This window comes from Vespula vulgaris, chromosome 21 (assembly GCF_905475345.1).
Source record: "Vespula vulgaris chromosome 21, iyVesVulg1.1, whole genome shotgun sequence".
NCBI lineage: Eukaryota > Metazoa > Arthropoda > Insecta > Hymenoptera > Vespidae > Vespula > Vespula vulgaris.
The window spans coordinates 3,507,878-3,534,214 of NC_066606.1; the positions used below are offsets into that span (position 1 = coordinate 3,507,878).

Genomic DNA, 26,337 nt, shown 5'->3' on the forward strand with positions numbered 1-26,337 from the left:
GGAAGGGAGTGCATCAGTAAACACAGTATTAGAGTAATTATTCCACGTTGCTTACCTTGATTACAAGTGGAGTACATCTCAATGTGTTTTAATATGGCTTTTTATCTCAATGGAATTGTAGAACAATGTTCATTAAGCCTGGCAAGGGGATGTACCAATTGGTATTGTTATTGGCTGTTGGCCGTTGTACCAATTAAAGACTCACCAATTTTTCTACGTACTTTTATAAATTTATCAGGCTTTCGATCAAATTCATAATGCAAATTTATTATTGATCTTATAAAATGTCGATTGCCGATTACCGACTTTATAAAATATGGCATATTGAAATATCATTTAATTACTGATTTTAGAGATTTCAAAATACAGAAGTATTAATTAATTTTTGGCTTCACCGAACACTATATTCTGTTCGGTGAAGCCACCAACTTTTCGTTACAATGTTTTCCACATTACAGACTTACTAATTATTCAATGACTGGTTTTACGGAGAACCAAATACTGACTGATTTTAGTTTTCCTCTGCCCGACTCCTTCTAACTTTCCCCCTCTGCAGATGCATTTAGACCGCCTACGAAACTTACCGAGGGTGAAGATTTGCTTCCTATTGGATAATAATTTTAACACTATGATTCTGATTGGTTCCTATTTTAATGAAAGGTGTATTGTATAAGAAGCAGAGTCTGACTGGCTCCATGATTATTGGAAAATCTCGAAGTAGATGTTGGTATAGGAAGAAACTGGGGATCTAATCCGTAGCTGATCCTGAACGCAGGCCAATCCTAAATTACAAAGAATTAGGGAGAGTTGATGATGTTACAATAGGATACCGAGTATTAGTTCCAAGAAACATAGAACCCATCTGTCCATTTTCTATTTAAGTGGGTCCCTAGGTTACGGATTTCTAAACTTCAGCATAGAAAATAGCGAGGGTGAATTAAGAAAACCATACGTAGAACTAACAGATTATATAGCATTCTTGAGAATATCTACTTTAGGATATCATTGAACACTTTCTAAGAAAATTATTAGATTGAAAAAAAGATATTGTTACTATTGTCCCAGCTTAGAAATTGTTACCCAAAAACGTGTTCTTCATTAATGCACTGAATCCAGTCGATAAAAATACAATGAAATTAAACTGCCAGACACAGCGAGCCGTGAGTTATTTGCAATCTATATATAAGATATCAATTCAATATTCAAGAATCGATACAGTCTCTAAAACAACACACATGAGATTATTTAATTATTTCGAAGGGACTATTCTGACTCGCTGACAAACAATAATCATCATTATTACCCTTTCCATACACCTCCTCTTTTTCTCTTTCTTTTTCCTTTTCCTAATTTCAACATTATCTTCGCGGATAGCTTGAAAAATATCATCATTCTTTTTATTATTTATTCAGTTTGTTGATACTTTCCTATTCTCTATCTGAATTACGGGAGGTTTGCGCTTTTCCCAATAAACAATTTTGTTTCTTTTCGTAATTCACTGACTTATTCCTGTTTCCAAAATTTAATAGGAATCTTAATTTTGCGAAGACTGATTCGATTAGCTATTTCCACTCATATCGTAAAAATCTCTATCTCTATGATGTCGGCTTAGGTTTACTTCTCCACGGATCTTCAAATGTTTCTAATCCACGAATAAATGACGTAACTTATACTCGTATGCATTCTGCAGACTCTTACTGAATAATGTTAAATTTATCTTGATATATATTTGTACGATAAATATTATTTTTAAATGGGTGGCAAATTTTTATGATGATTGCTCTGGTATATTCATTTTATCAAAAGAAAATCAGAGTCTGCTACTATTGTAATGTAAGTGTGTTAATTGTATAATTTCGTGTCAACACACTTGCATAAGCAAATAGATACAATAAACAGAAGACTAGAATGAGTAATTGTTTGAATGCTGGATAACTGAGTTTTAATTTGATTCCTATTCTGCGATCTTCCTTGCACGATATTCGTTTTATCTTCCGTGAATAGATCAAACGACTTCTGTTTATTTCAGTATGTATAAGTCTAAAGATATGTTTAGATTTGAAAGTGATTTTTAAATTGGAGAATATATTTTGAAGTGCAAATCAAAGTATTGCAAGGGTTTTCGTAACTGCATGGTTCGAAAAAGTATAAAATGGAATCATGATTAAAAGATTCCAATGGAAAAGATTGTAGGTTTCGTCGCGAAGGTGAGAGTAGTATGACTTAGAATTTATTTAGGATAAGATGAGTTCAGATAGTGTATGTGTGTATGTCTATGCGATTATACAGGATCCTACAAATAATAACAATGACAATGATGACAAGAATGATTATAGTAATAATAATTATAATATATAATGGCAATGATACGATATTTTACAATAATAATAATAATGCGAGACAAATAATAATAACAATAATAATAATATTGCTTAGGTTCGAGTGAAACGGAATGGCGATAATAGTTTCTGCTTGAAGTCAAATAACACTTATCTGAATATTTTTCCAAAAATGCCATGTATCTGAGATAAAGATAAATAACGTGTTTTCTTTAAATACTTGGTATATCATAAATTTAATCCGTTGACAACTATGATGATCAAACCAATGAGAGTCCCTTGCGTTAATGTTACAAAGTGTACAAATTAATAATTACATACTATAAATCGAATTTCACCTATTAAAAAAATTATTAATAACGTAAATATATAACTTAGTAATAATGAAAATAAAAAAGTGTACGCAACTACTTAACATTTTCTTAAAATAATTTACGTTCTATATCTAAACGAATATTGAAATTGCAGATAGAGAAAATTTGTAATAATGTATTTACATTATGTACATGCAAATTATTTCCTATATCAGTTATCCGTGCACTCGTTTTGATTGTTTAACAATTAACAAACAATATTTGATGAAAGTTAACTTTTCCGTTGAATTCAATGAGTTTCATCAGTTGAAAAAGTAATTTTATAAATAATTATGCATTTAATTCTTTCTTTATTTTTTCATGAAATTGTATTTGAAAGTCTCAAAATAAGATAGGATTCCCAATCGATACCGGTATACTGCTCTCATTTTTTTTCATTTCATGGTTATACCCACCGCATGCTTATCTTCGTTATAATACGAATTGATATTTAACTCTTTTCCAATTTAACCACGAGTTTGGCCGAATCATGCATGTAATAGAACTATCTCTGCAATAAGAGTACAGATAGAGATACGATAGCGATTTCACTCTCTCACCAATCATGGATCGTTGTTTCGAATGTAATCAATCAACAAATTTCATTGTCCTGCGTAAATTCTATCAACTTATCTAGTTTTTTAACTAGATCTGCTCTTGTTTCACTAAACATCATGGCTGACAATTTTTCTCGAACGTGGTATATAAGAAAGATTTTATAGCCAACAGTGATATGTCATTTTGCTAATGTGGATTTTCTAAAATATTTCTTATTAATGATAATGCTTTATTTAAAATAATTCAAAAGTTTGTAAGATATTGAATACTCATCAAGTATTCAAAACCTATCGAAACTCTCAAATCCTTAAAAGATATAAATTGATGATTAAGACTAATAAGCAAGAAAATCAGATTCAAAATAATTCGAGTTATTTTATCATTAAAGTAAACGAAACAAGTACGTTTCCAACAAATTCATTTAAACAAATATTTTTAGAATGTACTGTTTAGAAAAATCGACTGTTTCATATCTTTTTTAAAACCAAGAACTTTATAATTAGGAAGTAGCAAAAAAGAAAGAAACAGAATAACGAAAAGAAAAAATAGGAAAAAGGAAAGATATACGTAGTCAAGATCAGAAATTTATCTGAGATATGGTTTTTCAAGAAAAAATAAAAAAAAATATAAGTCAAACAGGAAAGAGATAAGAATTTTATTCAAGGTATTTCCCGAAGGTTTCATAAGGATAAAAGAAAGAGATAAGAAAAAGGGTTAGTATGATGAACAAGGTCAATATTTACTTATGAATTCGAGTAAATTTCAATAACCAAATCTCATTTCCTGGGTTTCCGATTACTACACAAAAGCAATAAAATTTCAATGATTATATTTGGGGTCATTTTATATAACTTAATTTTGAATTCTAGAATGTGTAAAAACCTAACATATCATAGTGATCTCCATAATAGATCATTATCAGTTACGCTTTTATGACTTTAACATACTCCAATTTCAAATCACAAGCTCTTGTGTTCTTCCGTAAGTTTTCGTAAAGGGTAATCGACTTAAATGTATTACTTATAACAGAGCACATTAATGTAACGTTTATTAAAAATTTATTCATAAAATATAAACATCTAATACTAAATGAGTTATATAATTAAGATAAGTTATGATGACAGAAAAATAATTTTTTAAAAAATAGAGTTTAATATACATGTCACGACATTGTTATCTATATAAACGTGTTTAGATATGAGTTCAAATATAGATCTTCGTAACTCAGGTGTTACAGTGTTCGATCCGAAAGTGAAAAATCCAGGGTGCAAGTGCCGGTGGAGAAACGAAGAAATAAAATTCTCTTATAGAAACATTTATTTCTCAGAGAAATAAAGCGGAATTTTCAATTGAAATTTCCTCTTTCATTCCTCCTTTCACCGCCTTATAAACATCCATTCGTGTTTCTTTTTTCCTTTACCGACCTTACCCAATGCAATTTACCTACATAGCACTGATATTATTTGTTCATAATATTTAATTATATATTTATCTAATTTTCTTAAAAGTGTGAGATTATTATTTGTTATACCGCAATGTGTATATATATATATATATATATATATATATATATATATATATATATATATAAACTGCAACGGTTTTCTAGACAAATTTTAACTAACATTTCAAACTTAGAATCTATATAACATATAATACTTTCTATCTTCTAAACATTATCATCAACCTGTAATATATTCTTTCTGTAAAATACTTTTCCCTGATATTATTATATATTCTTTATTTATATTCTATAAAACAGTATTCACGGTTCTTTGTAAAAATTGATTAGTTCGTATGTCTGTTTTAAAATCAAAAATATTACACCTAGGAAGGTCTAATAAAGAAGAGAAAAGGATAACGTCAAGGAAAACATGGGAAAGGGAATGTGATCAAAGTCAGGAATCTACTCTAGATATGATATTCAAAGAAAAGATAAATAGGCCTAGAAATCCAACAGGAAGGAGAAAGGAATTTTCTTTCAGGTATAGTCTTCTTGAAAAAATAATAAGATTAAATGAAAGGGATAAAAACTGAAAGGATAAGCATGGGGATTATCAACCAAGTTTCATTTTATCAATTTTTGATTATTTCTTAAAAACAATCAAATTTCAATCAGTATATTCGTAATGTAATCCTTGTATATAAGTTGGTTTCGAAGTCTAGAAAATGTATCTATTGATTCGAAAATGTACTTGAAAGTTATTCTATATTAGAAAGTTTCGGAACTTTTACAAGTAATACTTAAATGTTAAGTGTCAGTAAATTTTTGGTAGCTGATCGCAGCTTTAATCATTGTATCGCATTTCTAACTTTTAACGTATTTCGATGTTGGTTGCTACAAACTGAGTACATCAAAAAATAAAAGCATATCGTAGGCTGTAGGCTATGATGACGATCGTCTTATTATTCCATGGAAGTATTTGTAAAAGATTTTGATCAAATCGATCAAGATTCCAACGTACTAGGAAGTACAGTGTTTGCCTCTCAAAATACTTACAAAAAGTTTGTAATCTATTTCTATTGATTTGGAGTTTTACTTGAAAGTATTGATTTGCATTTCTTGAAATACTTATCAAATATTCGAAACTATTCAGGAAATCTGAATCTAGTTTTCGTCAAAACGAACAAAGTTGTCGTCCTATATCTCTGCTTAAAGCGATTGAAAGCCTTATCGATACGATCACTAGCTACAGCTATAATCTGCAATTGTTTCATCGGAGAGCACATCTGCTCAGGGCCGTCTTTACCGTCAGGCAGATTAAAATCAAGCTAGGATCTAACAATCTATGGGACCATGGTTTAGAACCCTACCCAAATCTTACTTCTCACATATAACGATCTAAATAACTAGTTGTGTGGCTATCAAACGATATAATATAATAGAAGTGAAACTTCTTTAATTAATTTAGTTCAATTGAATTTAATTTCTCAGCTTTATTATTCCAGTATTCAGTTACTTTATCTAGGCTAGATTTAAAGACAAGGAAACAGAGAAACAGATTTTGATCAGCTAAAAGATATATTAAAAATATTAACAATAATTTATTTGTATAAAAGTATCGTTTTATCATAATGTCAATATATCATTTGCTGAAAACGAAACAAGATAGGCACGATAAAAAGAATTCAAGAAACAAATGGAGAGTCAGAAAGAAATTAAGAAAAGATGAGAGAGTAAGAGTGAAGAACGAATGAGAAAGTGAGATAAACACAATGTATACAATATTACGCAAACGGCTTCTCGTCCTATAGTCCTCTGTCTCTTTCTTTGTGTAGCTATCCTTACGTTCTTACTTCTTTGTTATCTTTTGTTCAAGAGAAACAATAACAACTAATTTATGCTCTGACTCACTCTTTTCCTATTTATAAGTATATATCTCCTTCTCTACTTATATTATATCTCGCTCATACTAACATTCTATCTCTCTCTTACCTATAAGGAAGACTAAGAGCAAACCAAATCACTCAGCTTACATTATATCTCACTCTCTCTAATCCTACCTCTAAATGTCTCTCTCTTTCATGTCGTTTTTTACCTTTCACTTTTGGCTCATCTTTTAACGTTTTATCTCGTTAATAATTTACCTTTCTTATAGAAATTACATTTAAATAACAGTGTGGTATTTTTATTAAAATCAAATCCATTTATATATTAATATTCTTTTTAATTTAAAGGAACTAATTTGCTTTTATACGTTTCAAATGCAAATATATAATCAACGTGGCATTTTTATTTTATTGAAAGTAATTATTATGGAAATATTGATTAGTGAGCAAAATAGTGTTTTCATCAGTGAACAAAAAATTAAGGAAAAAATCCCTTCGTTAATGATATCACGATATGCGGCATAAATACGTGGGATGAAATATATAATGAAAATTTCAAATAAAGAAAACATTTTGCAAACATATAATTTTTTAATTGTTTAATAAATTATGTCACGTCAAGAAAAATACGATTTTTGAGATTTCTATAAATCATGTAGAATATTATAAATAAATTTAATAAATTTAAGATTAATTTCTCATCATGAGTATTGTTATGATACATTAAATATTATCTCTATTTATAACATAAATTTAATAAATCTTTTTTTAAAAGATTTGAGAGTTTAAGAAAAAGAACCATATATATTATTTGAAAATAAATATGGGATTATAGAGAAGTGTTTAAAAGCGTGAAGAGGAAAGAAAAATTGTGAAAGGAATGTCAACAATACGCAGGCTCCCTCGCGACTCTCCTTCACGCTTTACTGTAAACATGAAACAAATAATTTGATTTTACCGTGGTGCTCATCTCTCCGCTATCTTCTCTCGTTATATTCCTAGATCACGTAATACGATGTTAATAGTGGGAGACAAAATATGCATCTGAATTTGTGCAAATTTGCACGTCAATGTATATGCTCGAAATTAAGAAAACAAAACTTTCGAACGTTTATCCCTTATGCATGCTTGCCGAGAGAATAAACAAATATACGAACTTTTCTTCTTTCACTATTTTTCTTGACATTTTATTTTAACACATCCCTGGTTCATTTTCCGGTCGAGAAATTAAGGATACAAAAATTTCTTACGTACATATTCTATCTCCGAGATGAAAGCAAGGAAGACCTTCCGTTCTTACTTTTTCTCGTTCATCCATTGTTGTATTCTATATCTGGCTTTATCTGTCTAAAATAATATCTGTTTATTGTAATAGCTGTTTTTAAACATATAAGTGGAAAAATTATACATTAAGTGGCTTAAACCTCGCATTGTAAATACATTATTTATTATGAATATGCTTAATTGCTTCGCAATAATCTATATCAGAATATATATTCTCTTTAGAAATAGAAAACACATAGTCCAACTACAAGGTGGTGAGGAAAAGCCATAAATCGTTTAACGATATCGACAGTCTTCCTTCGCTATCGAATTGACTCTTCTGCAATATTCCTCGTATTTAATTCTTAAATATTTGTTCGAGGTGTATTGTATACTACAAGCAGACCGAACACGCTTAATGAAAAGGGGGATGTCGGAATTGAAACATTACTTTTACTTCGGTCTTTTGTAAATAATTAGTTGGATAATTACAAGGTAGCTTGTGTTCATAGAAATATTTGACTTTAGAGATTCCTCGATAGCTCAAATGGCTAGAGCAGTCGCTCAAAAATCTCTGAAAATTAAGCGAAGACCTAATTTTTTTTCCGTTCCTTTAATTTCTAATATATTTCTCACTAAACACTCAAATTTAACATAGTGCTCTGTTTTATGAAATGTATCAGCACGTATAAGCGTATCTTGTTCTTTATTTTTTTTATACACTTTTAGATTATTATTAGATGACATTAGGAAATCGAAAACACATTGCCACAAATACCAAATCTCGCAAATGTTTCTCTCCCTGAACAAGATCCTTTCATTCGCGAGCCTCGTATCCCATTTCGTTACAATCCATTCTAATATTATCTTCTATAATCTATTCAATGGTTTTTTCCATTGGATTTATCAATTGGTACTTTATATGCGGTTTGATCCTTATCCATATACGCCCATCTTAATCGATGCGATTTTATAATGTTAATAGTATTCGAATTATTGTATAATGGATGTAATTCTACATTATGTATGTTCCTTCATTCACCAGTTTCTTTATCGCCTTTTGCCCCAATAATTTTTCGAAGTACCTTATTTTCGAATATTCTAAATTTTTTTCTCGTCTTGTATCATAATGACATGCTTCGCAGTCAATACCTGGTGTTTTGTGATTCTTTAATCTTTTAATCGCACTTTTTACTTCTAAAGTCATCGGTTCATTAATCATTCAAATATGAAATACAAAACTTCCTATTTCTCGGTTATTTTCAAAATCGACATTCAATAACCATTTAAAATAATTTTTCAGTATTGCTTTGGAATTAGTAATTAAATTATCGTTCTCGTTTTTCACCATTTCCATTCTAACTTGGACTCTCTTTCTAAAATTATTTATCCCTATATACATGCCACAAATGTTCATTTATTTATTCTATTTTACGTTTTAGGTATTGACGCCTTTTATACTTAAACATATTATGAACAGCTTGCCTAATATTAAAAAACTGATTCCAAGTTTCATTCATATTTTGAATCAGCTATGTGATATCGTTTCGTATTTTATCAATTTTGACATATTCTTTGTCAAACCACGATTTGTTTTTATGCTTTCTACAAAAACCAAGCGTGGTTTTCGTCAATTTTACTATTGTGTTGTGTACATTTCCCACATTACACATTGATGTCAACTGCGTTATCATCCTATTCATCTATTTCTTCTAAAATCGCTAACCCCTTTGTTACTTCGACCGCGTATATTTCCCTCCGTAAGACTTTGTACATTTAGATATTTAATTCCAGTCAACTGTCTGTTAATCTTTTTCTCGAAAGACATTCCCTGATTTTAGCAATTACAAAAAAGTGATTTGAATCGCAATCTGTCGTCCTATAAAACCTAACATAGAGTAAGTTCGTGTGACGTCGTTTATCTGAAAGAACGTAATCAATTTAGTTACGCATATTTCTATCCGGGGAAATCCAATATTTTTGTACCTAGAAATTCTTGGGTATAGTCTTATAAATTTATTAATCACTTGATCATATTTGGAATACAGAATTATTATTAGTTTTACGACATTAAGAATACGGCTTTATTACTTAATTTCAAATTTTACAGAATTCAGAATACCGAATTATTAGTTGATTACTGAATTTACATATTTCAGAATATGGACTTTACAAATTTCAGAATACGAACTTATTACTTAATTGCCGGATTCACCGAATACAGAATATAGATTTAGAATTAATTACGGACTTACTAGCTATTTGGTGACTAGTTTTACAGAAAAACAGATACTGACTGACTTTACACTTTTTCTCTAACTCCTCCTAATTTTCCCTTCCTTTAGTTAAATTTAGCAGACTGCCTATGAAACTTGTCGAGAATGAAGGTTTGATTTTTATTGGATAATAATTTTAGCAGTAGGATTCTAATTAGTCCATATTTTAAAGTAAGATCTATTGCATCAAGAACTGAGGTCTGGCTGATCCCAAGATTTATAGAAATCATCATAGAACCATCGAAGTGCATGTTTAGAAAGGAAGAAACTAGAGACCTAAATCGTTTATCTGTAACCGATCGTGAACGTAGATAAATCATGAGATTCTAAGAACTACAGAGGGTTGATGAGAGTAACGAGAGTTCGTTTCGAGAATGGTAGAACCCATCTGTCCATCTTCTGTTCATCACAAGTGGGTCACTAGTTTACATTCCTAGGTTTGCATCATTAGATAGCATTTTCACACTTTAATATAGAGAATGTCAAGCATGAGTTAAAAAAACCATACGCAGGACATAACACTTTCTTTTTTATTTAGTACTTACCATTTACTTTGAGAACATTAATACTTAGAAACTTAGAATCACAGCACTTAGAACACATTACATACACTTAATTCTTATAATTCAATACTTCAGTCTAGTATTTTTACAGTCTGCATTTTATTAGTTATCAGAGCAATAACATAACAATTTGGAAAACCAAAAGTAAATAAATGTATCTCCGCTAATTCTAAGTTCCTGTACTTTCATCAATATTGTATATTAATAATGCTTTGATAAAAGTAATTATAAAACTTGTAATATATTCAATGATGATAAAGCTTCCGTAAAATATCGAAACTCTCAAAACTTTGAAATGTGTGAATAAACGATCAAGACTTCTAAGAGTTTTAAATTAATGATCAAGTTCGAAGTTAATCGAATTTATCATTAAAATAAACAAAATAAATTTATTTCAAGCAAATTCTTTGTAAAAATAATACTTCTAAATATGCATTTTTTTAAATTGACTGGTTCATATGTCTTTCTCCAAGGATATTACAACCACGTAGCAGAAAGAAAGGGACAAAAAGAATAATATGAAGGAAAAATCGGAAAAAAGGAAAGTGGACATGATCAATGTCAAGTTTTTATCACAAATTTGATTTTTATAGAAAAGATGAAAAGGACGATAAGGATCAAACAGGACTGTGATAGGAATTTTGTTCCAGGTATAGCCTGCTTGGAAAAGTTATAAAGTTGCAAATAGGCGATAAAAAAAGAATGGATCAAAATCATCAAATTAGGATTGGATCAAGATCAATATGTACATAATCGAATTCAAGTTAATTTCAATAATCTAATTTCATTTTATCGATTTTTGATTATCACTCATAAGCAATAAAATTTCAATCAGTATACTCGCAATATAATCTTATTATATAAGTCGATTTTGAACTCTAGAATCTCGAAATTTACTTGTAGGATATTCGATATTAAAAAACTTCGAAACTTTCACGAATAAGAATTTCGAATCTATTTTTATTGAGTTCGAGTTCTACTTGAAAGTATTGGTTTGGATTTCTCAAAGTTCTTATAATATTTAAAAATGTCCAATTAAATTTGAATTTAGTTATCGTCAAAAAGAACAAAGTTGTCGTCATATGTTTCTGATCGAAACGATTGGAAGCCTTTTAAATACGATCATTAGCTACAGCTGTAAACTGCAGCTGTTTCATTGGAGAGCACATCTGCTCAGTCTTTACTGTCAGGCAGATTAGAATCAAGCTAGAATCTAACAATCTATGGGACCATGGTTTAGAACTCTACCCAAATTTTACTTCTCACATATAACGATCTAAATAACTGCTTGTATAGCTATCAAATGATATGACATGATAAAAGTGAAACTTCTTTAATTAATTTAATTCAATTTAATTTAATTTCTCAGCTTTAATTTTCTATCGGCTAGATTTAAAGACAAGAAAACAGAAACAGATTTTGATCAGTTGAAAGGTATATTAAAAATATTAACAATAATTTATTTGTATAAAAGTATTATTTTATCGTAATCCCAATGTATCATTTGCTGAAGACAAAACAAGATAGACACGACAAGAAGAATTCAAGAAACAAATGGAGAGTCAGAAAGAAATGAAGAAAAGATGAGAGAGTAAGAGTAAAGAACGAGTGAGAAAGTGAAATGAACACAACGTATACAATATTATGCGAACGTCCTATAGTCCTCTGTCTCTTTTTTCGTGTAGCTTTTTTTACGTTCTTATTTCTTTGTTATCTTACGTTCAAAAGAAGCAATAACAAATAATTTATGCCCTATCTGACTTACTTTTTTCTTATTTTTAAGTATATATCTCTTACTCTACTTATATTATATCTCGCTCATACTAACTAATTCTATCTCTCTCTTACGTATAAAAAAGACTAAGAGCAAACCAAATCACTCAGCTTACACTATCTCACTCTCTTTGATCCTACCTCTGAATGTCTTTCTCTTTCATGTCGTTTTTTGCCTTTCATTTTTGTTCCATTTTTTAACGATTTATCTCGTCAACGATTTATCCTCCTTATCATTTTCCAAAAACCCATAAAAAATATATATCTATCTCCGATTTAATTACACTTCAAATCCTACACTTAACTATTCTATCTTCTTTTCAACAATTATCTACAGATACCTAATAAAATACAGATCTTGATATATTAATGCCTGACATATTCGTTTTATTCGAAAACAAATTCATATTGGATATTTCTGAACTAGGAACGTTACATTTTCAAAAATAAAATAACTTACATATGTCACACATATTTTATTTGAATACATTTCTATATTTATAGACGCTATATTATAAATGTTTATTTTCCTTAAAGTTCCAGACTCGATTCTCGGTTGAAAAATTAAAGATACAAACATTTCCTACGTACGTATTCTATCTCCGAGATAGAAAAAGGATTTCCGTTCTTACTTTCTCGTTCATTCATTATATTTTATATCTGGCTTTATCTGTCTAAAATAATATCCGTTTGTTATAAAAGATATTTTTAAACATAAGTAGAAATATTAAACATTTAAGCGCTGAAGCCTTAAGAACTAGGTTGCTGAGGAAACTGGATATCGCTGTTTCATAAGAAATTGCTGGATAAGTTGCGATAAAAAGACAGGTGTATAGTCGTGGTGCAATACCCAGTCACCATTTTTTCGTAAATTTGGTTATTTCCTTTTCATTCCATCAAGTAATCATTTCTAAACTTCTTTGTAATCTTCTTTATTTATCATCTGACATTTTTGAGTGTATTCATAATGAATAACTTCTTCCTAATAGCTCCGACTCTAACGCGCTTAATTTTGTCCTTGCTCTTCGGGCATCTTCCACAACAAAGACTGAGCTTTTATCTGGAAAACCATAAATCTATGATTCATATCCAGTAATAACTTTTCTGAATATTTCTAGCTTGTTCCTAATTCATTCCAAATTGTTCTAAGTTTACACTCGATAATTCTTTGACTTATTTATCAGGAGTCGTGGACCGAATTTTGCAGCCACATGACTCATCCCCAAATCTTGACTAAAAATTCTGGAATAATTGTTTTTGGAATTCCAAGGTCTTCTTCTATCACTTGAACAGTTAAAAGATAATTTTGATTAATTAAAACTCGAACTCATTCCACATTTTCAGGAGTTTTAAGCATTGCGAGCCTGCCAGAACAAGAGTTGCTTTCAATCAATGTATTTCTACTTTTAAATTACTTAAACTACTCTTTAATCTGTGTATCATTCATGGATTCATTGCTATATACTTTACGAATTATAGGAATGGTTTCCGATTACGAATGGCTGAATTTTCGACAAACTTTAGTGCATTCTTTTTGTTCGATGCGTTCAGTCATCATGAAACGGATGCGTACGAAATTTAACGTTTACCGCAGAACACCATAACGTTGTCAATAAAAGTCTATAAGGAGTATGCTGCTTTGCAAGGACACTCAAAAAGTTTCCGCTTAAATAAAGAATACCTTTTCGCCCTTCATTTCGCCAAGAACAAGGATAATAGCACAAGATTCGCAAAGAGTTGAATCTTCTCAAAAAATATCGTGTTTCTGCAAATATATGGGAGAACGCGACTTCTTTGAAAGATCTCGTGCAGTTCGTGAAATAGATATGTCATAAAAAATGCTTTGTGATTGATTGTTATAATTCTCAGGAAAAGAAAAATTTCATTTTTAAAGAAAGAGATACAATTGTTGCGATTTGCGTGTTTCGTTAAATATATTGGTTAGCTAGGAAGGAGGGATGATGACCAGTGATGTTAGCAATACTCGGCTGCCTTACTATTGAGTACAAACTCTTCTTATCGACTAACTGATGATTTTTCTCGAACTGTGCAAAGTCAATATTAAATTAGAAAAGGAAAATAGAAAGGGAGGAATTTAAGTAATAAATGCATGGAAAGGAAAAGCAAAATTCTTGTTAGTCGTGGACGTATCAGGATGGATCGTTCGAAATGTTTAAACAATCTTTTGCGTGGTTCTTTGTCCTGATGATCCGATAGACTCCTAAGTGTTACATTAATCTCTGAAGGGTATCCCTTTCTGAAGAAACCCACGGCTGCTTTTGTCTAGGAGTCTACTTTTATCGTTGATTTATTGAACGACTCGATACATTGTTAAAGAACACCTGGTTGACAAAAAATACCTAAGCTCGGACAAAGATGGCCATGTGTTCTCTGTCCACGCGTTTTTTTAGCAATTTCCCGAAGCCAAATATTCTGCAAAATGGTTTATAGTCCTTAGGAAAATATACTGCCAACAAAAAATTTTGATTTCTATTTGTTCTTTATTTCTTCTAGATAATTTTTAACCTATCTTTTTGTAAGCTAAGTAACATAAGGGATAAGTAATCACGATTAAAACGCAAGTTACAACATTGCCTACGAGATGTATTTTTATATCCATATATGTTTATTGTATAAACGACTTCTTTCTTCATGTTATACATCACTATGTAAACAGAAAATATTACATGTATTTACTTCATATTTCCTTTATAAATTAAATATTATATTGCTTAGACACAATTCATAAGTGCATATAATGCTTTTACATAGACAAATACTTTTTTTGCTACATGTATATATTTTACATCTACTGTTCTTTCTTTTTCTTTCTTCTTTTACATAGAATTATATATACTTTATATTTTTTATTTAATACTGTAGTCCTACATACGTTTTATTTTTTATAAAACGTATAATAGTTTGGAAAACGAAATCAGAAAAAATTAATCTTCATATGGACGAGTCTTCGAACAGTAATCGAACTCGATATAAATTATATCAATCATTTCAACAAATCTACACTTTGTTGTTTCTATATTTTTAAATATCCCAGACTGCGAGCAGAAGTTGATATTAAATATATTGACATTTGTTTGATAAAACTCTCATTTCATTTTTCCGACGAGCAAAAAATTAAAAAGAAGCATACGAAAAATATAAAACATATATTTTCTATTGAAAAATTTATAAATTAAAATTGTTTGAACTCATTTTTTGATCATTTTATAAGAAAAAAAAGATTGTCTTTCTTTCTAAAAAAAGGAATCTGAGCATAATCGGAAATAAATACTCATTAGTGTATATAGGCATTGCGATATTTCATATCAATATCATATTCAAGAATATCATATCCCGTCCGGTGTTATACATTACTGCTGTTATATCATCTCCTACATCTATTCATCATTTTTATTAGAATTGCTAGGATACTCCATCTTCTACAATCGTATCCTATACAATCGTTTCACTATCCGCCACACACTATGTCGAGTAGCAGTTCAAAACTCTGCTTAAAAATTTCAATATCAAATTGAAATCAACGAATACTTTCCTCGAAAATTGTTACAATATAGGAGGCTATTACGTCTTGCACAAGTAATAATTAATACCCTGTAAAAAAAGAGATTTTTTGTAGAGAAATATAGAAAATTATAATATAATAAATTATTACGTTATATGTGAATAAAAAGATGTTGTATAATCGAAAAATTATCTTTAATGTGTTGAAAGTATTATAGATTTTGAGAACTTCTTCAAGGATCTTATTTCGTAACTGGAAGGGTGTGGAAAATGAAATTTGAACAATCCAAAGGGCAATTTTGATCTATTGTAGGTGTACACCTATTTGCGGAAACTCGATTGTTTAGATATGGATCTCGAGATGAATTGCTATACATTTACCATGAACAAAATGCAATATTTTTATTATCATTATTATAATTATAATCAGAGTAATATACCATAAATACGGTAATATGATATAATAATAAAAATATGTAAAAAATAAATGATAAATAATACAAATAAAATCTTAAAATTGAATAATAATAATAATAATAATAATAATAATAATAATAATAATAATAATAATAATAATAATAATAATAATAATAATAATAATAATAATAATAATAGTAATAAGATTGGTAATGATGAAGATGATGAGGTAGTGAAAAGTAACGTAACAGAGGATAGGACCAAAAAAAAATTGGAGTTCCAAAAATATCCACCAATCTAATACAAACCTTCAGTACATTAACCTTAGCATTGACTTTAACGAGTAGCGACACGTAAAACTAATATAAGACGTAGCAGTTAAGATCGAAGTCAGTCGTGATTAGACAGTCAAAGCAAGCACATATAACATCTATTAATAATTACATTTTATACTCTCCCTACCAATTATTTTATAGTAAAGGTCTTACAAATTATAAGAAGTGAGATATCAAACGGAAAGATAAATGTGCGGTATAAACATTTTACGACTATATTGCTTGTTATATAATATACATAGATGACATAAACGTAACTGAAAAGATGTAATCGTAGTTAGAAAACCGCAGTGCTAATTGTGTTCATAGACTGATAGTCTGATACTCAAAAAAAAGAGTATGGCTATATGAAAAATTTCGATAAAATAATTATAAATATAAGAAGTAGAAGAGGTAATGAGGAAACATTCGAGTAATTCTCACAACAAGGAGAAAGAGCACATCAAGGAGAAAGAAAAATAAGCAAATTAAACATACGAGGGAACAACAGACGTTAATAACATTACAGGACAACGATAGTCAATAGTTGGAAAAAATTAGAAACAAAGAGATAAAGTAACAACCAAGACAACAATACTGAGAGCAAAAAAGTGTTGACGGAATCGAACAAAGGTGAAGAAACAATAAGAAGTATAAATGACATAAAGGTATTATTTTATTCGCAAGAAAGCGTGGAAAGGACATCAAATTTTTGTGACAAAAATGAAATATTGTAAACGATCGACTAATTAAAGCAGATCTGAATATCGAGAGAATAATTGGGAAATATGATGAATATACGAATTTGTACGCATGAAAACGCACTGTTCTGAAGCATTATAAATTTATTAAAATGGGAAGATCACAATGGGATGATGGTCTTCATATGAGCTACCGATTACGTGAATATTCCAACGAGAAGTTAGTCAAATGTATAAAAGCAGGTATATCAGAAAAGAAAATAATCGAATGAATAATTGAGGAATGAAGAAATATACGAATCCAAGTCTATTTAGAATTTGTTATAGAGATATAAAATATCAGACATATATATGAAAAACCAGACATATGATATCAAAAGCACTAATCATTTATTATGTATATCTCATACTAATCGTAATATCCATGTAAGTAGGACAAGTATGAGAATGATGGGGTTCAATTGTGAAAGAAGCCAACTGACGATAAGTAAGTACACAAAAACGAATAATGATACATGTTTTTAATGTAATCAGATAGACCAAGAAGCGAACATTATTATTTCAGGAGGTATACATTAATGATATTCGCATCGAGTACTGCGTTAATTTTAAAAGATCCACGTAATGCTTAGAGGAAATATAATCGATGAAATTGAATTGAAATACCTAGAAAATAACTTCGAAAAATTAACAGGTTCTAAATACAGCTGTATTATATCTATGGATATGTTAACTGTGAATTTCACTATTAATGGAATCAAAACGAAAATGAAGATCCAAGACGTTTAGATGAAATATCAAGCCATGTTTTGAAACGCACTTACATCGGCAACAAGAATATATTGTAATCGTGAGCCGACCAAATTAGTTATTAAAATCTAGATACAAACTGAATAATGGCTATTAATTCTCAGATTCTTAATAATAATGGAAGATAAGAGCATGACGAACGTATCTGTATTAAATAATAAGAGAGGAGATCACGTAATCGACAAAGAAACAAACGTGACACGAAGGACTGATAATATCTAATGAAAAAGAAGAAAAGAGGTAAGTAAACAAATAAACCATTCTACTGAAAGGTGATAACAATTAATTTTCTTAAGAAGAAAGCGATAGAACTGTAAATATTCATAATGGATATAAAAATCTAATAGCTAAATCTCTTCAACATGTTATATCGATAGAGTCCAGATGAATATAACACTAATGGATTTGGGATCTATAGATTATCAATCGTATTAAGTATTCCATCACGAGTAACAATAACAGTTGGAAATAGTGAAAAATTTGATGAAAACCAACATCATCGAAGAAAATTAATCTTAATTCCACAGTCCGACAATGTTTGCTAAGAAAAACACGAGCAACATATACTACAGGACGGTAAAAAATCGTAAAATTGTTATCAAATAATATTCTTGAAAAGGAGTAAAGGATCAATTGGATAGTTTACGAAATATCAAATATTCTACTACTGTAATTAATAGTATACTAATAAGTAATTACTACTAGTGGGTATTATCAGGTAGGCATGGTTAAAGAGTCTATTACCGTATATAGCTTATCCAATGAACATTATTAGATCACTAAAACGTCATTCGGGTAATATAGTGTGACATACATAGTATTTCAATGATAATTGAATAAGATAATTTGCAATAAATAACTACAACGATATATTTAGACGTATCATTATCTCGTTAAAAATTGTCGAAGAACGAGTAGTTAATTTTTTACATTCATTCTATTACACTATTTTCCACATTATTCATGGTCCATTGAGCTTGTGATAAGTGCATATCCAAATCATCACCATATAAATTATTCGTTGTTGCTATGCAAGTTTACAAAAATCGATACAGTCTTTCTTGTCTCTTTATTTTCGGAGTAGCAGTTGCGAACTTCTCATAACTTATGTACCCATCTATAGACATTCTTTTTCCTGAATAATTCATTTAAGCCGACCCTAATGTTAGATAAACTCTCTTAAAAATATTATGCAGATAGTATGACAAATTACTTAATGATAGAATACTTGCTGTACATTAAGACAATTATATATCTCATGGTATTTTTGTTCTAAATGATTTCAGATGACTCAAATGTACAACAGTACCCTATAGCTTTTCTAAAGAATATAGCTATCCTGACTGTTTACTTACCGATGTTTCATAATATAATATTTTGTGCATCAATATCAGCATCCTTCATTTATTGCTACTACAGTCTTATCGATTCGTCCAACGTGACGTAAATTCTTGGAAAAAACAATCATTTTACTACTTGAAAAAAACAATCATTTTAATACGTTATATAGTATTCTATAGTACTTTCAGCAACTATTTCGAAACGTGAATCTTCAGGAACATAACTTCCTACGACTTTCCGTTACATGATATACTTCAGATTTATACATTGTAGACTACTTAAGGATAGATTTTTGTAGTTTTGTTCTAACTTTTAAAATTTATTCTCCAATCCTTCAATCCAGTCGTTAAAGATCATCTCTGAAACAGTTTTATATATATATATATATATATATATATATATATAAAGAGCGAATTTTCTATCGAACTCTTAAGGAAATTACGACTGAGAACGTCAGCGATTGAATTTTCATTATTCTATAATAGCTAAATTCACTTATGTCCTACAAACAAATGAGATATTCGTAGACACATATTTCTTGTTAATGAAAGCTATTTAAAACTTGCAGTCAGTTTTAAATAGTAAAATTAATATCAGTAAAATAAATCCGAAATCGTTTTTGCAAATAAAAAATTCTTTTTTATTTTCTTACTAAGATCTGAAAGCAACGATTTATCATATTTATTATATTCTATGATTATATTCTATGATTTTGTCTTTATTACATATGTCAAAAGACTTCTGTTTATTTCATTATAGTAGATATGTTATATTTTCAGTACATAGAATACACTTCAAAAGAAAAATAGAAATGTTTATGAAACAAGTGATTGCAAATGCGCTATATAGTACCTCCCTCTTGTAAATATTAAAGCAAGTTACCGATAATATCGAATCAAAATATACAATTGCTTAACAGAAATTAGTATATATGTAAAAGGAAAAGTATAAACGTACTGTCGAGGCAATTAGAAGATTAAAAGATTGTAATCTTGTGAGTAGATAAAATCGCGGAAATATCTAGTTAAAATTATTTTTTGACAGATTGTATGAAATATTGGTTCCAATTAAAAAAAACAAAACCGAACCTGACCTCGAAATGATCTTGAAACCTTACACTAAATGAAAAATAATAAATGCTTTGTTACGTCTTGTAATAGTAATAAATATTCCGTGAGAAGAAAAAATATTTTGTATAGGAACAAATTGTTTTTATTGTTTAGAAATAACTAATGTTTATTTTATTATGCGTGAGCGTAAAGACATTAAGGGCTTAAAAATTTTTTATGATTTTCACAGATAGTAAAGACAACAATCACTACAAAATAAAACCATTAAAACGTACCTTTTAGAATATCATCTTTTTTCTTCACGCACACCGCATACTATATAATATGATGACATACTATTTTCATTTCTTACTTTCTTTATCTATCTTTCTCTTACTATTCTTTTCTTCCTCAAAAAACATAAAAACCAGTAGCTTATGCACTATCTCTCTTTCTCTCACTATCTATCGCTTTCTTACCCAAGAAAAACAAAATAAAAAGCATTACGCTAAACTTGTGTTATATCACATTCTCTACATATTTCTAAGCGTAAATCTTTTTCTCTCCTTATAATCTTTTTTATTCTTTGTTATACGGCCTCTTTATCTTTTACGCTCAAGTAAAATGAAAAGGAAAACAAAATCACCCAACTTTCATACTATTTCACTCTCTCTGATCTTACCTGTATATGTCACATTCTTTCATGTCAGTTTTTTCCTCTCATTTCTGTTTTATTTTTTAATGTTTTTTCTTGTCGACATTTACTCATTTTATACTGTATTTATAATAATAGCTGGGTATTTTGCTAAAACCAAATCTGAAAAGAAATCCGTTTGGTTACCAATTTTCTTTTGAATTTTTGTAAAAATATATCGCATTGAAAACTTTTGTACTTTTCAATGCAAATATATTCCAATGTTTTACTTTTACTTCATTGAACGTAATTATCATGGAACTAGCAACTTTTATTGTCAATAAACTGAAAAGAAAATAAGAGAACATCCCTTTGTATGTAATATCACGATATATAATATAAATTCGACGAATGAGATATGTACCGAACAAGATTTGATTAAATGAAATTTTCGAAAAATTTCGACATAAAAGAAGATTTATAGATACTAATAATTTAAGAATTAGCACATAATTGTTTAGATCATTATCACATAATAATTAAATTATTATCACATAATTTGTTATGTTACATCAAGAATCGAATAATTTTTGAGATTTCACTAAGACATGTAAAATAATATAAATTTAAAATTAATTTCTTATCACAAGTATTATTACGACACAATGGATATTACTTCTATTTTTAACATAAATTTAATACATCCTTTATAAAAACAATTGTGAGCTTAAGAAAAAGAGTCATGTACTTTATCTAAAAGTAAATATGGGATTATGAAAAAATGTTTGAAGAGTAGAAAGGAGAATTGTAAGAACAGTGTCTACAATAAGCCGACTTCCTCGAGACTCTCCTTTTTGCTTCACAATAAACAGTAAACAAACGAATTAGAATATATTCGCTGGATTTTACGGTATTACTGAGTATGCTATTATCCTCACTTTTCACACCATCGTTATATTCATAGAACAAATAATATGACGACGATTATAGGAGAAAAAGCTTGTTTTTGGATTCATTAGTTTGTCAAAATATTTTCTTAAAATTAAGAAAACATTGTAAATTCTATCACTGTTTACTCTGTGTACGTGTCTTACCAAAGTAATGAGAACGAAATTTTTTCTTTCCCTATTTTTTTGACAATGTTTTATTTTAACGAGATTTATGGAAAAGTTGAATCGATTTTTTACATGAATAAAAAAACAGCCTTTTTCTTTCAGTCCTTTCCAGGTACTTTTCAGGCATTTTATGAAGAGGAAATCTTCTATATATATTTTGTTATATTTTTAACAATAAAATTATATACGTATATTACACATATTATGTTTAAATATATTACTATAGCACTTACAAATTATATATTGTCAAGATGCCTTTTTTTTTAATTATTAGTTTCGCCAATTTACATGAGATAAAAGTTGCAAAAAGATAACATGCCACTCCTTGAAAAACTAAGACAGAGGCTCCTACTAAGTGTGCATCTTTTAAAATCTTCTTGTAGCAATACGTGTAACAATCAAATTATATGCGTCACTACGAAGACAGTGAGTAACGATATATTAAACTAACATAATGTGTAACCATTAGGATTAAAGTCAATCATAGGCAGTCAAAGAAAGTATATCTAACTTTTATTAATCATTATATATGTCATCATATTCCATGTATCAATTCTTTTTTAATGAAAGTTCTACAAATTATCAAAAGTGAGATATGAATCAAGAAGGCACATGCATGGATGGAACGTATAAATATTTTACAAATTCCGCTATTCAATATCTATATTGGTTCTAAGAACATCCTCCTAGCAATATGATCTTCATAGTTAGAATCCGATGGTTATAATAACGCACTCTTAACTACATAATATATCGATAGTTGAATAGTTGTAAAAAAAGCATCGAATTTCGAAAAGTTTCTGTTAAACATTTATTATATGAGAAAAGAAGAGTTGCTGAAAAAAACATTCAAACAATTCTTGGACTCCTCGAGCAGAAAGAAAAGTAAACGAAGTGGATTTACGAACGAACGACAACAAGAGGCGTGAAAAACATTAGAGGTCTAAACATTCGATACAAAAGCAGTGTTGGCGAGAAAAGTAATAACGAAAATAAAGATGTGACCAATAACGGATAAGAAAACAACAATACGGAGAGGAAAAAGTATATTTGGAGTCGAGTCAAGATGAACAAACGGTAATAAGCATGACACAAGAGTATCTTTTCATTCGCAGGTAGATGCAGTAGTAATACGAAATTTTTAAGAAATAAAGAAATGTTATCAACCAGCTAACGATTAGTTGCACGAGGATAGAACAGAAAAATACTTTTTAAGGATACTAACTACCAAATTCAAAAAGCTCTAATCATTAGTACGAGAGCTACCATATCATAATAGAAAGAATAGTATCCATGAAAATAGGATTAGTATGACAATGATGTGATTCAAATGCGAAGGATGCGGTCACTAGTTGCTAATAAGTAAGTAAAATTAAAAAAAAATCAAAATGTTACGCAAGTTTTTAAATGCAATTATTATGCAAAGGACTATAGAGCGGGATAATAAGTACGAGGAAAAATGACGACTTTTTGTTGCGAACAAGTGCAACAATATTGAATAAGGCAGACACCCTCTAGATTTTTTAAGAAATTGTAATACGGTGACATCATAGTTTTCAGTATGTGTAACATGTCAGATAAGGAAACTAGGAATGGATAGTTGAGGCTTAGGAAATCATACTGAGACTATTTATAGTCTTGTCCAAAATATGCAAAATCAGCTACACGATTTAAAAAAAAAAAACTAACTAATTTACTACGCGAACAAATCAATCATAATAAAGAAGATCAAGCCCATGAACGCAGAATTGATATAACAATAACGTACTTCAGGTATAAATGAGGAGATAATATAACTAATAAGTGAACAAAAGCAAAAATTAATCTATGTTTTTAATCCAATCAATTAGATCATTATGCGAAAAATAGCAGAACATGAATATCTATGAACAAGAATGGCAGTTCCGTATAAGGGATAAGTACAATTACTTCAGATTATATTCTATGCATTGAGAATCAGGACAAATACTTTCTAAATTTTGTAAGAACGCATACATTAATGGCATTGTCGTCAAGTGTTACCTTGATTTTGAAAGCTCATGCTTAATACTAAGACAGAATATTGCCGATGAAGTAGAATTCACGTTTGGAAAGTAATTTCTACGCGACTTTCTTATATTTGTGGGAATTTTGATTACATATCTCATTGTTAATGGATAAAAAAATGAAGATCCACGCCGTTTAAATTTCAAGCTATCCCTTTATCATGCATTATTCTTATACCAAACAGGAGCATATTATAATCGTAAATCGGATAAATCAATTTTTGACAAGAAAATCTGAATACAAACCGTATAATGACATTTAATTTCTAGACATTTAATAACGACCGATAACAAAATCATGGCGATCGTACATGTATTAAATATTAATAACAAAGTTCTCGTAATCGACAAGACAACTATTACGCATGTAAAACCAATAAGATACCATTTACACACCAATGAAACATCATTGTGAATATCTACAAATCGCGTCATATTATATATTATTATAATTTATTTGATATCTTATTTATATGAATTTGTAAACATCGAAAAACATATTCTTTTGCAAAAAAATCGAAATTGTATTCCTTATAATTTTCTGCAGTATAATAAATTTTGAAGCAACTCTTTTATACCGTTTTCATCGCTATCATTACTATCGTTTTCTTCCGGATTAATATTTATTTTTTCTAACACGTCTATATAACTGTCTATTTGGAATTTGTCTTCATTACTGTTTATATGATGAAACTCACTTGTGTTTGGACATTTAGCCATTGTTCTAATAAAAAAATGGAAGAATAAATGGATTGGAAATCTTCAATTATATATTACAAAATCAGAAAACGATATATATCAAAAGAATAGTACTTTTTTTGATTTTCAGACTATATTAGTGCAAGCATCTAACTATACTGTCCGAGATATCAATACAAGCTGAATTCAACTTGGAAAATCTCTTTCTCCAGTTTAGAAGCAACCGAGTTTTTCCACAACTATTCGTAAACGATACACGACTCAATCTTATACCGTATAACTATAAATATTAATATAATATTGATTATAAATTTATTCTTGAAAGATAAACATGTAATAATAATGAAATATATCATTACGTTAAGTTATGATAGCAAAAAAAGAATTTTTCATTAAATTACATAGAATTTATTAAGCATACGAGGAAATTCTTTATCATATATAAACACGTTTACATATTACAAATAAAAATACAAGTCTTCATAGCACAAGTAGCAAAGCGTTTGTTCTAAAAAGAGAAAAGTTCCGTATTGTCGAGTTCCGGACGAGAAACTTTTTCCAAGTTTTTTTGAAAGCAGTTACCTCAATATCATTCTCGCATAAAAAGAAAAACGACTTATATTCCCTCTTTCTATCGCCCGAAAAAATTCCTATTTACGAAAACACCATTCCATACTCTTTCACAACATAAACTCTTCTATAACAAACAGAAGTCACGCCATAGAGAGACGAAAAAACAGTGAACAAAATCATGAGCGGATTTTGTATCTTCTTCTATCGTCTATGGCCCTTCAACTCTTTTTCCCAATATATACTTTCCCGTAACAAAGTCCTAAGAAAACTTAAAATGAAAGTTCTCCCGATAACTCCAATAGACAGAGCAATCGTCCAATTTGAAAATCAAGCAAAGACCTAACTTTCTTTCTTTCTGTTTCTTAGTTTCTCTTATGATATCTCTTATGATACTAAAATTTTTAGTATTCCAGCATTTAACAGAAAATGTAAAATTTTCTTGGAAACGGAATTTACAATGAAATTTTTCGTGATAAAGAATTTATTGTTATATATTAATTGTTATATATTATATATATATATAGAATAGTGTTATGTTATTCATGTTTAGAGCAAAATTTTAAAGCGATTGAAATATACTTTCGTGAAATTTGCCTTCCATTTAGAGTTGAAATTTCAAATATTCTAGTGAAAAAAAAGGAATAAAGCACAAACTTTAATAT

At 29.2% G+C, this 26,337-nt stretch overlaps 2 long non-coding RNA genes across 4 annotated transcripts in view; both read left to right on the plus strand.

Moving 5' to 3' along the window:
• LOC127071401 (uncharacterized) overlaps window positions 1-26,337 on the plus strand; it is a 210,533-nt gene that overhangs the window by 133,800 nt on the left and 50,396 nt on the right. The gene's annotated exons all lie outside the window — the stretch shown is intronic.
• Window positions 16,788-19,915, plus strand: LOC127071407 (uncharacterized). 2 transcript variants are annotated; one of them, XR_007785035.1, is made up of 3 exons: window positions 16,788-17,896; window positions 17,975-18,459; window positions 18,567-19,915. It is a non-coding gene; the product is annotated as an uncharacterized LOC127071407 (long non-coding RNA). The 2 variants fall into 2 exon arrangements; XR_007785034.1 differs by having other exon boundaries at window positions 18,597-19,915.